This window comes from Dasypus novemcinctus, chromosome 30 (genome assembly GCF_030445035.2).
Source record: "Dasypus novemcinctus isolate mDasNov1 chromosome 30, mDasNov1.1.hap2, whole genome shotgun sequence".
Lineage (NCBI taxonomy): Eukaryota > Metazoa > Chordata > Mammalia > Cingulata > Dasypodidae > Dasypus > Dasypus novemcinctus.
Window position 1 is genome coordinate 7,851,971 of NC_080702.1, and position 14,793 is coordinate 7,866,763.

Here is a 14,793-nt window from a genome sequence, read left to right on the forward strand (position 1 = left end):
CACTCTGGGCAGCACAAGGGTTGGCCTCCTTCCAGGGCTAACTCCCACCCTCACTGCACCATCTGGGTTGGCAGAAGATGGTGGAGGAAGGGGTCCTGCCCTGCCCTCCTCTTGGTGTCACTGACTACTGAAGGTTTACAGATCCACGCCCACTGGTGGATCTCACAGGCAGTGCATTCTGAGGCTCCTAGGACACCAATCTCCACTCAGACCGGGTCCAGGGTCAGGCAGATCACACTGGATTTGGGGTGTTTCTGGGTTCCCTGGGGGAGTTGACACAGAGCAGGCCCTGGGGGTTGGGCAGGCAGCCATTGGCTCCTTGCACATGCCCAGAGAGGGGCTCATTGCAAGTACCTTCCTCTGTCTAGGGAAGGACTCTGGGCATGAGCCCGACCACCCTGTGTGCTGTCCTTTACATCCTGGCTTTTGGAGCTCAGTACCCTGAGTGCCCCAAGGGCATTCTCACCTACCTCCTCCAAGGCTGGGGGAGGATGGCCCTGTCCTTACTGAGCACCTTCTTATCCAGATCCATTTTCAACTCCTCACTTTTCAATTAAGGAACAGTCCCAGAGAAAGGCGAAGCCCAAGGAGCACATGGTGGGCACAATCCAGAGGACCTGGATACTGCTGGCATTTGAGGTGTGGGCCCAACTCTCTTGCATAGAAACTTTGAAAAGGACAGCCCCTAAATAATGGGGACCCCTGCCTGTTTCTCCCCATATGAAGCTCTTTTCTTCTCAGGATCCCCAAATGGCTTCACGAGCACTGCCCGAACACACACACACTGACCAAATGGGTAGGGACAATGTCCTGGGAGTCAGAGTAGGCCTGGAACCAGGGAGGTGGCAAGGAGCCAGAGGGGTTAGAGTGAGCTCTGCCATGGGGCAGGACATCTTTGTCCTGTCGACGTATCCATAGCCCCATGCCTGGGAGATGCCAGCCTGATGGGCAGTGGAATCTCAGAGGTTCCCAGGGTTCTGCCTGGGCAGGGACAAGCCCAGAGTAAGCAGGAGAGGACAGAAGTGAGGTCTTCCCTCCACTGTTCTGAGCACCTGGAATTAAGATGAACTCCCAATATAGAGGGAGGTTACTGGAAAGAAGTCCTCAATTTCCTCTATAAATTGGGGTGCTTGGAATGGGTGACCCTAAGTGTGCCACAGCCTGGGAGGATTATTTGGCCTTGGTTCTCTATTGATAACCATGGTATTCTGGGGTGCTGGAAAATGTGTTCTAAACCCTAGGTGTCCTACTGAACAGACACAGGCTTGGAGGATTGGGGAACTGATGACTTGTGCTAGATGCAGCAGAGCACAGGACCATCTATGGGGCCCAGGGACAGGTCAGACCTTGCAGGAGCCTTGAATCTGAAACTGAAAGGAACAGGAAGTCTTTGGAAGGTCTCACACCTGAAGGTGACTAAGACTGCTTTTCACAGAATTTAAAGCCTGTCCTGGCATGGACTGTGACACAAAGCCAAGGTGGTCATGACTTTCTCAAGATTACACTGCCAGAACTCAGCCCTGTTTTGCTTGTGTTCCCTGCTGCTTCCCACTCCATCTTGTAAATTCTTCCTTCTCTTAATATGTACATTGGCTACAGGTGTGACCAGTCCTCAAGTTTTCTAGGAATTTTCTCTGAGCTACCTGATCCTTTTCCAAGGAAGGATCAGGTAGATTTGATCCATTGTGCAGCAGGGTAAACTTGGGAAGTGTTGGAGATTTGGATCCGAAGGGTATCAGGAATGAGAGAAAGAGAAAAAGGAGAGTGAAATGAGAAAGAAAAAGAGTGAGAGAGCTGGGGTCAGGGGGTCTGTGAGTAGAGACTCATCAGACAACTTTATTGTTTACAAGGGGCTCTCTATATACCCCAGTCTACATGACAAGCAGCAACAAGCAGTTAACTATTAGCATTACTAAGAAACTCAAAAAATCTTATCTCAAGGTACAAAGTCTAAGTGTTCTACTTACTACAAAAGGTTTGTGCTCATCTTTTCTTTCAGCCTTTAACAGCTTCAACCGGTTTGCCCAGAACTCTTAATTACAGCATTCCTTACATTGCAAGCATAGCTAAGGAAACGGCATGTCTCCTTGTGAGACCACTGCACCTTGGTTTCCAACACGGAAGCCTTGAGAAACAGAAAGACATGTCCAGGATCACAGATCAGGCAGGAGCAGGACGGTTGTGTACCAAGTTCAATCTCCTTAGACAGTTCTTGATGCCCCCAGACCTCAGCAAGGCAGGAAGAAGGACTGTATTGGTGAAATTCTGTACACTTGGGAAATTCAATAGGTCAGGGGGGTAAAGAGTCAGCAGCCCAGAGGGGACATTGGGAAGTTGTTATCCAGGAAGAGAGCACAGAGAAGGGGAAGCAGGAAGTTACCTCACTTCCCTGGAGACAGAACCCAAGAGAACTTGGAACCCCAGGAACCAAGTGCCCACATTCTAGATACTAACCTAACAGCTCACTCAGGCCTAGATGCTCAAGAAATGTTCTTGTTGCTGCCTGCCTGCAGCCTTGGCCACAGGAAACCCCACAACGAAAGCCTGATCCAACATTGCAGACTTTGGCTCAACCTTCAACCTCAAAGAATCTGGCCATTTGCCAGGAGGAAATCAAAGGTAACCCATGGAACCAGGGCAGGGGATGCAGGCCAGGCTGACACTGTTCTTATGAGCAGCCTCAGCACCTTCCACTCCCAGGATGGGTGTATAGAGGATACCAGGCTGGGCAGAAAGAGGTGATTGGGGGTGGACACCTGCTGGGCTCATTGTGTTCTTGTCCAGTTCATGACTGGCAGGGACAGGAGGAGAAGCCTGGGGTTGGTGCCCCTCTGCCCAGACATTGATCCAGATCTGCAGAGTTGTCATCTCTCTCCTGGGAAGAGGTCTATACCAATAGGGTCTTTGCCTCATCTGGAAATAGAACTTCATGTGTGGTTGCTCCTCTTGGTGATAACCAGTCAGGGTCCTGATGCCTTGTAGCCCTGCTGATGATTCTACCATTGCAGAGCCCCACCCACAAGACCAGCTCAGAGCAGGATGTCGGTGTCATCAACACCTAAGCAGGGTGCTGGTGCATACTGCCACCAGCAGAAGCTGAAAGAGACAAGAAGTGAAATGGGAGCTGAGGGGTTCTCCACACCCAGGTCAAGGTCAAGACAGGGGACTTCAGGACCTAGATCCTACCCTGGCAGAATCTGCAGGTTTCCTGCCAGGAATTCCCTCTGTTGGAACTCAGGACCACACCATTAGGAATCTAGGAATGCACACCACCCCAAACTCAGCCCCATTTGTGACCAGGTGCAATGTTGGTTGGATATCAGAAAAGAGCCCTTTATGATGATTCACCTTCACATTAAACCACAACAGTCTTTGTTTTGGATCCTGCCTTGGTTGTTTACTCTACCTGTTCCTAGGTTCTCCCCATCCCCATGTTTTCTGCCTGCATTCAGCTAGACTGGCTCTCCATCCCTAAGCATCCTCTCATTTCCTAGGTTGTTTTTACCTAAAAAGTGGTGAGAAGATTACAATAAAATACATATTTTTGTGTAACTTGCCATCCAACGGAGCTCAATACTGTGACTCTTCCAGGTCAGGTGGTAGGGCTGCATCATGTTCCAAAAGGAGGCTAGGAACCTCAGAAGTTCAGCCTTCATGCCCTTAGACCTAGATGGGACTCCTTTCTTTTGTCATTTCAACTGGGCTTCAAGGAGTGTCATGTGACTTTGACTAGTCTAATAGTTCCAGATCACCCAGAATGGGCTACTAGAACTGGGTTGGCTTGTTCAAACATTATACACATTTAGAGTTTTAATGGCTGGGGCCAAATTCCTTGAAACAATTCAGGCATCCAAAAGCAGACAGTGATGGTTGGTGGTTCCCTGCAGTCAGCTCATGTTGGGTGTGAATAGTCTCAAAACTTGTCCATCTGGTGACAGCAAGGCAGAATAATATTTACAATTGCCCCATTGGAAGGCGATCTACACTTGAATATTTTCAAGACCATTTGGAATTTCTCTTCCCTGTCATATCAGCTCGTTGCCTTGGGCAATCCAGAGTCTTCCTCCCATCCTGGAATCTCCAGGAATTTAGCCCTTACAGAATCTAGTATTGCCTTAGTCTCACATCCTCAAAACTCTTTCATTTGAAAAAGAGGAATGAAGCTATTTGAGGTCATTGAAGTTAACTACTTGAATCCAGGATTGGTCTCCCTTTGCCCTGTCACTAAGTGGCACCCATGATACACCTCCTGCCACAGTCACTTGAGGTCAGTGATTTCCGGTTTGAAATTCAGGCATAACCATCTTTTTGGACATTTTACAGCTGCTGACTGCATGTCCTTTTTTGTCCCAACATTCCACCTGCCAGTGTGAAAATGACATGGCTGAGATGAAAGGTCCCAGGTTGGTGCAGACAAGTTTCAGATCCAGCAAGAAGAAAATGGAGCAGCACCAATTGGGCAGGGAGTATGGACTGATCCAACATCCTGGGGAACATGAAAGTGGTCTTCCCCACCAAGCAAACACTGATAAAAACGATCCCCAGGTGAGCACGATGCCCCTTCCATGGCCTCGAGTTTGCCAGACATTGCCATTGGACATTGGAGGTCAATTCATTTCTCTGATCCTCAGGTGGCTCCTTGGATGAGTACGGGGCTGCAGGACAAACAGCTACTAGTTATTGACAGGATCGAGTGGGAGGAGATATAGAAGTGTTGACCAAGTTAGTCCATGCGTGATGGGCTGTTAGAGAGCCTGGGATGGACAGAATGATTTTCCACTCACCTAGGGAGCAGGCTCTGACTCAGTCCTCAACTACAACAGGTCATAGTACAAACCTATTTCCCTTTTTTAAAGATTGACACATCTGTCTCGGAGTTCTTCAACCAAGGTCTTGTCAAAATGCATTGAGGGGGCTGGAGAAGTAGAAGCTGCCAAATCTGACTTCTGGGAATGTGATGATTGGGCTCAATCAATAAATAGTGACTATGTATGTACGGAAATTACACAATTTAGTAGTTGAAGGAATGAAGGAGTAAAATTCCCTGCTGCTTGGGGTTCATTCCACAGGGAGTCAAATACACTAGACCTCACAAGCACAGGGAGAACATGAATGTTAGGTGTGAAACCTTAATGTCTCTCTAGGGATAAGAAAGTCTCCAGGTCACTCAAGTACAAGGAAGACTCATGGACCTAAGGAAAATGTGTGTAGAATATACATAAACTACAAGGGCTTTAAAGTCCACAGTCAAGTCAGAAAGTTTAGGTGGGGATAGTCCCTGGGAAGCTCAAGACAGATCCCTGTGTCCCCAAAATTTCATGATTTACATCTTGGTTTCATTTGTCACAAACTGCCCCATCATCTGAACAGAATCCATGGTCCCGGGGAGATGTGTTGAGCAAAATGCTAGAGTTTGCACGGATGTTCTGTCGTGGGTTCTCAGCTATAGGAAAAGCTAGGCTGTGCTCCTGCCACTAAGAGGAAAATAAGACTTGGATGAATTATACTCATAGGCACTCAAAAAATATGGCAGCTCTTGGTGACTGGGCCACAGGCTGAGATACACTTAGACCATGGGAATGTGGGGTAGAGGGCCCCACTGACTAGGTACTAAGTGCCCCTCTTTTTGAAACACAGTGCAAAGAGGGAAGTAGTCACTCCCTCCCCTGCCCACTGGAACTCAGATTCCTCGGTACAGAGAGCAGGGAAGACAGATGTGTGAAGGGTCTCTGACATAAGTAAGACTCGTTCAAATATTGGACACGAGCCTACTAGGTTGGACAATAGCCAGCAGTCTGCAGCTAGGGGATAAACAGCCTTAGCCATGTATAACAGTATTTTGGGAGTAGGTGCAGGGTCTGGGAATGGGCAGGGTTATGCAGAGGAGCCCTCTGAAACACACACTTGGATACTTTTGAGAGGGAAAATGGGATTAAAGGAAATCCTGTCTGATCTGTTGTCTACACTCCATTCACAGTGCCATCGGCTATCTATTCCAAACAAGGGTGGACCATGCCAGTGGGGAATTTCTCAGGCCCAGGTCATTCTTACCTACAAGGACTGGCTGGACTCCATAGATATATGTGTGGCTTGATATTTCAAGGGATGTCCCATTATGCCCGTTATCTATTTCAGTTTCTGCAATCAATAGTCAACTCCAGAAGGTGAGGATATCTGCAAGTGGGTGCCTGTAGGCCTCAGCAGACTGTATGGGTGGAGAACCCAGCAAGATCTGCCTGGGCTGGGGTTCTCAAGGAATAAGAGGAAACTCAGAAGGGAAATAAGGTGGACCACTGCCTATAGAAGTTTCCTGGTTTAGTTGTGGTGGCTTTGGGTTTTTTCCATCTGAAATGATTGTGGCTATTTTCTGCCTTCTAAAAGAAAGCTGGAAAGGATGTCAGGGTGGGGGAACCCTTCTCTTCAAGTTGCAGTGTCAGCTCTATGGCTAGCTCCATGGCGGTGGTGTCTCTCCTTCTCCAGACACACCAAAAGGCAAAGGAGCACCTATAGACTGCTTTTTCACCATCTTTGCAGTAACTGCCTATTTCATGGCTATTTCTAGGGTCCACCCTACATATGGCCACAGCTCTAAGAGCATTTGACAGCAATCCTTCTAGGGTTGAGGAGACCTGTGAGCAGGCTGTCCTCACTGCCACCTGGCCAGAGGAGCCAGGAGAGAAGCTCGTGTCCTCCCACCTGGGCAAGGAGTTCCCTTTCTCCTGTGTGCTTCCAATGCATCATCAATTCTCAAGGCCTACTCAATTGTTCCTGGACCAGCTCCTCACCACGTGAGAACCATGCCCCCTTCTACATCCATGACTCATTCCACATTTGTTGTTCGTTTGGTCTGTCGATTCCCTTGTCACATCACTCCTCGTTCCTCAGGTGGTGCGAGTGAGTGGACACACACTGCAGGTTCATATTCAGAACCTAAGCACATTAGCTATGATACTTTGACCCAGGTCTGATGGGCTGATAGAGGCTCAGGGGCTTATCAGATTGTTTTCCTCCCCCTGGTGGGGATCATGTTTCACAGCCTTGAACACCCTCTTGGAAGGGACAGGCCTCTTTCCCATTTACAAAGAATGCTGCAGAATCCATCCTGGAGGTCCCATCTGAATTCCTATGTTAGCAGAGTTCTCTGGGTTTTCAGAGGGTCACCCCAGACCCACTGTGACATGGGCAAGGTGATCATGGAGCTCAACTGACAAATATATTCTGGCTACCTATATGTGTAGGGACATTGAAAAATTTAGCTTCGTTGGAGGAATGAAGCAGAAAAATTCCCTGCCTCTTGAGCTTGCATTCCACTAGGGAGTCAGACACCTACACTTGATCTCTTGAGCATGAGATATAAACAGCAAGTTGGTGTGATGCAGTCATGGCTCTCTGTAAGTATGGGCAAGTCCTCCTGGTCTCTCAAGGAGATGCGAAAACGGTATACCAATTAAAAATGTGAGTGGCCCACAGGTCAGAACAAAGGACTCCAAACTCCACAGTTGCATTGGAAATGTGCAGTGGATGTGGAGGTTGAGGAGTGGAGGTCCTATTCATGTGTCACAGAGATCTGATATTTCCCTTCTTGGTTTGATTTTTCCCCACCTGAACCATCCTACAAATGGGATCCATGGTCCCAGGGAACTAGATGTGTTGAGCAAACTGCTAATCACTCTGCCTGGATGTTCTGTTGAGGGAGCTGAGCTGTAGGCAAGGTGGGACAAGGCAGTGCCCATACTAAGAAAGAAATGGTAGGAAAAGGATGAGACACTCAGAGGCCTGCTTGAATAAGGCAGGTCTTCCTACATCGGCCTCAGGCTGAGGTACAGTTAGGACATGGAAAATGGGCAGGAGTTCCCCATTCACCAGGCATTTAAAAGCGCCTAGTTTTTGATGCAGAACATTGAGTAGAGCAGTCACTGCACTACTTCTTCTGTATTGGGGGCAGGGAAGACTGACAGATATGAGTCAAGGGTCTCTGATGTAGGCAAGATTCATTCAAATATTGGACATAAGCCTTCTATGATTGATAAGAGTCCTGAGTCCCCAGCTGTGGGACAGTCCACTACTGCCCAGTTTGACAGTTTGTGGAGTGGGTGCAGGACATGCAGGCCATACACAGCAGCCCTCCAGAAACACACACATGGTTACCTTCAGAAGGGAATGTGGGTGGCCAGGGAAGGCCTCTCTGATCGGTGGTCTCCACTCCTCTCATAGTGCCTTCGACAATTTACTGCAAAACTTCATGGATCATCCCCACGGGAGCTTTCCCCAGCACCAGGATGCTTTGATTCTCCAGGGCCCAATGACCTTCCTGCACATGAAAATGACATTTAAATGGCTGTCCTGTCCCGCTCGTGTCAAACCTGAGGCTCAGGATTCCAGGGAGTCCAAGCCAGAAAGTCAGGATATATGGGAGTGGATGCCTGTGAGCCTGAGCAGACAGCGTGGGTGGTTACCCCAGGCAGGATTTCCAGGGCTGGGGTTGCCCAGGAGTAAGAGAAACTTCAGATGAGGCATCAGTTGAACCACTACCTACGAAAGTTTCCTGGTTTTGAGGTGGTAGGTTTAGGTTTTTGTCATCTGAAAAGATTGAGGCTATTTTCTGCCTTCTAAAAGACATCTGGAAAGGATGTCAGGGTAGGGAACCCTTTTCCTCTTCAAATTGCAGTGTCAACTCTATGGCCAGCTCCATGGGTGGTGGTGTCTCCTTCTCCAAACACACCAAAGGGCAAAGCAGCACCTACAGAGGTGGAGCTCCCTAGGGATTTTGTACCATCTTTGTGGTAACTGCCTATTTCACGGCTATTTCTAGGGTCCACCCTACATCTGGCCACAGCTCTAAGAGCATTTGACAGGAATCCTTCTGGGGTTGAGAAGATCTCTGAGCAGGTTGTCCTCACTGCGACCTGGCCAGAGGAGCCAGAAGAGAAGCTTGTGTCCTTCCACCTGGGCAAGGAGCGCCCTTTCTCCTGTGTGCTTCCAATGCATCATCAAACCTTGAGGCTAACAGGATAATTTTCTGAAGTCCACCTACAAGAGTAATGAGAAAATTCTTAGAGAAGAATAAAAAAAAACAACACCATGCAATACATTTATGGGAAGGAGTAAGGCACTGCTGATTGGGAAACATATAGCTATAAATTCCTACATTAGGAAACAATAATATCAAAGCAATAACCTAACTTCTTATCTTGAAGAAAGAGAATAAGCCAAACTTAACATTAGTAGGAGAAAGAAAATAATAAAGATTAGAGTGGAGATAAGTGAGATAAAGAAAAGAAAAACAATTGAGAGGATCAATGAAACCAAAATTTGGTTCTTTGAAAAGATTAATAAAATTGACAAACCTTTACCCAGACAAAGAGAAATGAGTGAGAAAAAGATGCAAATAACTATTAAAGGAATGAAAATGGGAACATTACCACTGACCTAACAGAAATCAAAGGGGTTATAAGAGAATACTATGGGAAGCGGACTTGGCCCAGTGGTTAGGGCATCCATCTACCACATGGGAGGTCTGCGGTTCAAACCCCAGGCTACCTTGACCTGTGTGGAGCTGGCCCATGTGCAGTGTTGATGCACGCAAGGAGTGCCCTGCCATGCAGGGGAGCCTTATGCGCAAGGAGTACACCCCATAAGGGGAGCCACCCAGAGTGAAAGTGCAGCCTGCCCAGGAATGGCGCCACACACACAGAGTTGATGCAGCAAGATGATGCAACAAAAAGAAACACATTCCTGTGCCACTGACAACAGAAGTGGACCAAAAAAAGAACACGAAGCAAATGGACACAGAGAGCAGACAACTGGGGTGGTGGTGGTGGGGTTAAAAAAAAGAGAATACTATGAACATTCATATGCCAACTAACTAGATAACCTAGAGGACACGACAAATTCCTAGAAACATAAAAATAACCTGCATTAACTCAAGAAGAAATAAAAGCTCTTAACAGACCTATAAAAGCAAAAAGATTGAATAATCAAGAACCTCCCAACAAGGCCCAAGACCAGATGGCTTTAGAGAGAATTGTACCAAACATTCAAACAAGAATCAACATAAATCCTTCACAAATTCTTCCAAAAAAAATGAAAAGGTCGGGATTCTTCCTAACTCATTCTATGGAGCTAGTATTATTGTGATACCCAAAACCAGAGAGCAACATCAAAAGAAAACAACAGAAACACTTCCCATATGAATACAGAAGCAAAAAATCTCAACAAACCACTGGAAAAGTAAATCAAACTACTTGTAAGGATTATAACTCATGACCAAAGGTGACATCCTAGGAATGCAGCAGTGGTTTCACATAAGAAAAAATCCATCCGATCACTTGAATGCCACAGAGAAGGCTTCTGATGAAATCTACCATGATATCATAATAAAACCACTCAGAAAAATAGGAATAAAAGGTTACATCTACAACGTAATAAATATCAAAACTCACAGCTAACATCATAGTCAATGTGAGAAAGCATGAAAGCTTGCAATGGGAGACTGAAACCTGAGGTCAGGAACAAGACAAGGATGCACTCTTTTACCGCTTCTATTCAAAATTATCCTGGAAGTTCTAACCAGCGTAATCAGGCAAAAAAAGAGAAAGACATTGAAATCAGAAATAAAAAAGTAAAACTAACACTATTCTCTGATGGTATGTTCCTTCATATCAAAATTCCCCAAGTAGTCACAAGAACACTACCACAGAAAATTTAAAAAATTAGTAAAGTTGCAGGGTACAAGATAAACCCTTAAAAAATCAGCTTTATTTTTCCATACCAGGAAAGAACTATCTGAAATGAGCATTAAAAACCTATTCTATTTGTTGCAACATCTACTTTCCAGTTCATGGGCCTCACCCTGGTAAACTAACAGGGAGGAGAGGATGGACAACTACCATACAAAGGAACTGAGAGAGTCTACAACTGCAAGCATCAGAGTGTCATCCATCAGCCATATGGAATTGAAGCCACCTCACAATTAGAAGTGGAATAGCTATCACCATCCCAGAACCTGGGCAATAAAATATGGACCAGAGAAGACTTCCTGGTATTCTGCTACAAACTTATTGGTACTCTAGCAATGAAAGAAATTATATCATTAATGTGGAGACAGTGGCTACTGGAAGTGCTAAAGGCAGGGAGAGGGAAAAAGAGGTATAATATGGGGAAACTTTTGGGACATGGAATTGTCCTCAACGGCACTGCAATGACAAATACAGGTCATTATATATCCTGCCATAACCTACAGAATTCAGTGTAAATTACAATCTAAACTATAATCCATACTTACTGGCAATGCTCCAAAAGGACTCATCAATTGCAATGAATGTACCACATTAATAAAAGAAGTTGTTAATGTGGGGAAGGGTGTGAGGTGTGGGGAGTGGGGCATTTGGGAATTCCTTATATTTTTTTCTGTAGCATTTTGTGAAACCTAAGTATCTTTGAAAAAAATAAAAAACATATTTTAAAAAAATTCCATTCGCTATAGCATCTGAAAAAATAAAATACCTGAGAATAAATTTAAAGAATGAACTCTATATACAATGAAAACTGAAAAACACTACAAAAAGAAATTAAAGAAGACCTAAATAAATGGCAAGATATTGTGTGTCCATGTTTCACATTGAATATTGTTACAATATCATTACTACCTAAAATGATCTACAGATTAAATGCAACACCTATCAAAATCTCTGCAGCGTTTTTTTGTAGGAATGGAAAAAGTCCATCCTCAAATTCGTATGGAATACCAAGGGGCCCAAACTAGCCAAAAACAGTCTCTCAGAAGTCTCTAACTATGTAAGAATAAGCAACCAGAATATCACCCCAAATTATATACCATAACATATAAAGAACTAGAAAAATCTCATCTATTCTCCAGGGGATAAACCAATCAGCAGATACAGTGTCAAAAGAACCACAAAAGGAATTATGATTTTTCTCAGTTATTATCTCTGCTCAAAGAGAAAGGTAAATACTCTTGGAATGAAAGAAAAGATAGTTCACAACAAAGAAACAAACAAAAAGTACATAAAAGGATACTTTATACCTAGGTATAAAATATCCAGTTCAAGGACAAACAGCAGAATGGCGGCTGAGTAAGGAGATCCTAGAGTCAGCTCCTGCTAAGGGCAGTTAGTAATCACACAGCTATCTAAAGCACCTGTTTGGGGGCTCCAGGAGACCAGAAGAACATCCTGCAACACCTTGGAAGGAATGGAAGGAGACTGTGCCTCTTCAGAGAAGACTATTAAGTAGAGTACTTCATGTCATGGAGGCTGGTGCTCATCCTCCACTGGAGGCACAAGCTGCCTCAGAAGCTGTTCTGTGGCTGGAATTGAAAGCTCCACTTCACAAAAATGGGGGAGGAAGAGACGGTTGGGCATTAACTTCAGCTATTGATGAGTAAATTAGACAGGCTAATGTATAATCCTAAGAACAGCTGAAGTCTGAACATGTCCAGGTCAGAAAGAAGCCAGGAGCTGCCATCTTAACTTCATACCTGGCAGGGGGTGGAGTGGGGTAAATTGAAATCACAGAGTTGGTAGGGACCTGCTTCTTTCCAGCCAGTCCAGAGGGCAGCTCTAGCATAAGCCCCAGCCCCAGCTCCAGCAGGGAGAAAGCTGGGGGGACCTGCACCAGCCTCTCCAGGAAATTATAGGCCATGCCACTGAAGTTGGTAATCATCTTACTTTGGCAGCACAAGCTGCCCCTGGAGCTATTCTGTAGCTGGGATCGGAAGCGCCATTTCCCAAAAACAGGGATAAAGAGACGGTTGACCACCAATATCAGCTACTGATTAGTAAATTCGGCTGGCTAAAGTATGACCCTAAGAACACCTAAAGTTTGAACTTCTCCAAGTCAGAAAGAGGCCAGCATCCAACATTTTGAGTCTGCCCCCAGCTTGGGGGGAAGCCAGCCTGACCGAAAATCACAGTGAAGGCAGGAACTAGTTTCTTTCACCCAGATTGGGCTGCAGCCCTAGGCTAGGTTTCAGTCCCACCTCTGTCAGGGTGGCAACTGGTGGGACTGGCCCAGCCTGTCCAAGTAACCGCAGGTACCTTTGGCTGGCACAGACTGAATAATCAGAAATCTACTGGGGCAAATGCAGTCACCCTGAGCCCATAATGCATAGACTGCTACATACACCTGCAGCTCCATGCCCATCCCAAGCGGGGGGGGGGGGGGGGGGAAGGAACATGAAGCTTCATAATATTTTCTAGGAAACTATAGCATAGGCCTGCATGAACTGGATTATTCTATGCACGTGTGACTCTGTCCTACCCCTGGCAAAGGAGAAAGTTAGGAGAAGCTTCATTGGTCCTTGGGGCAATGAGGGAAGCTTGAGTACCACAGCTTACATAACCAACTACATCCTTGGCTCCTACCACACAAGCAGCAAGGGAGAAAGGGCAGGAAGCCCTAATTTAAAGAGAAAAACTGCACCCAGAATAAATAGTAAGCAAGATACCAAGACACCAACAAAAAATTACAATCCATACCAAGAAACAGGAAGCTATGGCCCAGTTAAAGGAACAATATAAGCCTCCATATGACATAAAGGAATTGAGACAACTAATCACAGATGATCTCCTAAATGAATTTAAAGGGATTAAGGATCTTAAAAGGACACTGGATGACCACAAGAATTTAAAGCATACACAGAAAAATAGTAGACCTTATGGAAATGAGTGGTGCAATAAATTAAAAATACTTTGGAATCATATAACAGCACATTTGAGGAGGAAGAAGAAAGGACTGGTGAGCTTGAAGAAATGGCCTCTAAAAGTGAAGAACAGATGAAGAAAGGAAAAAATCAAGCAATCTCAGGAAAATAAATGACAGCAAGAGACATGCAAACAGCTGTGTCATGGGTGTCCCAGAAGGAGAAGAGAAGGGAAAAGAGACAGAAGGAGTATTTGAAGAAATAATGGGAAAAAATTTCCTAACCCTATTGAAGGGCATGGATATCTATGTCCAGGAACCACAATGTACTCCCATCTGAAAAAATCTGAATGGACCACCTCCAAGACACATACTAATCAGAATAAATGCCAAATTAAAGGAAGAATTCTGAGAACAGCAAAAGAAAAGTAATGTATACCTTATAAGGGATAACCCAAAAAGATTAAGTGCTGATTTCTCACCGGAAACCATGGAAACAAGAAGACAGTGATATGATGTATTTAAGATACTAAAAGAGGATAACCTTCAGCTAAAAATCTTATATCTGGGAAGACTGTCTTTCAAAATTTAGGGCTAGTTGAGAATATTCACAGATAAACAGAAACTGAGAGAATTTCTAACCAAGAGACTGGATTTTCAGGAAATACTAAAGATTGTGCTAGAGCCTGAAAAGTAACGGAAGGAGAGAGAAGCCTGGAAGAGAGTCTAGAAATGAAGATTTTATCAATATAGTAACTAAAAGTGTAAAAGAGTGGTGAAAATAAAATATGATAGATAACACACAAATATTCAGGAATAAACTTAACCAATGATGGAAAGCACTTGCATTCAGAAAACTACAACTCAGTGTTTAAAGGGAACAAAAAAGGCCTCAGTAAGTGGAAGAACACTCCATGGTCACAGATTGGAAGATGAATTAAAATTAAGATGTCAATGCTACTCAAATTGATATATAGACTTGATGTAATCTTGATAAAAATTCCACCAGTATTTTTTAAAGAAATTGAAAATATGATGATCAAATTTATTTAGAAGGTTAAGGGGTCCTAAAGAGCCAGAAGCATTTTAAAAAGGAAAAGTGAAGTTGTAGGACTCTCATTTCCAGACTTT

The 14,793-nt window shown here is 44.9% G+C and overlaps 1 long non-coding RNA gene across 2 annotated transcripts in view; it reads right to left on the reverse strand.

Annotated features, from left to right (window-relative positions):
* Window positions 1–1,800: 1,800 nt before the first annotated feature.
* Window positions 1,801–14,793, reverse strand: part of LOC131276913 (uncharacterized) — a 92,854-nt gene continuing 79,861 nt past the window's right edge. For both annotated transcript variants that reach the window (XR_009184138.1, XR_011647773.1), the window contains exons 3-4: window positions 8,149–9,030; window positions 1,801–4,655 (exon numbers count right to left, since the gene is read on the reverse strand). This is a non-coding gene — a long non-coding RNA (uncharacterized lncRNA). The remainder of the gene's footprint in view (window positions 4,656–8,148; window positions 9,031–14,793) is intronic.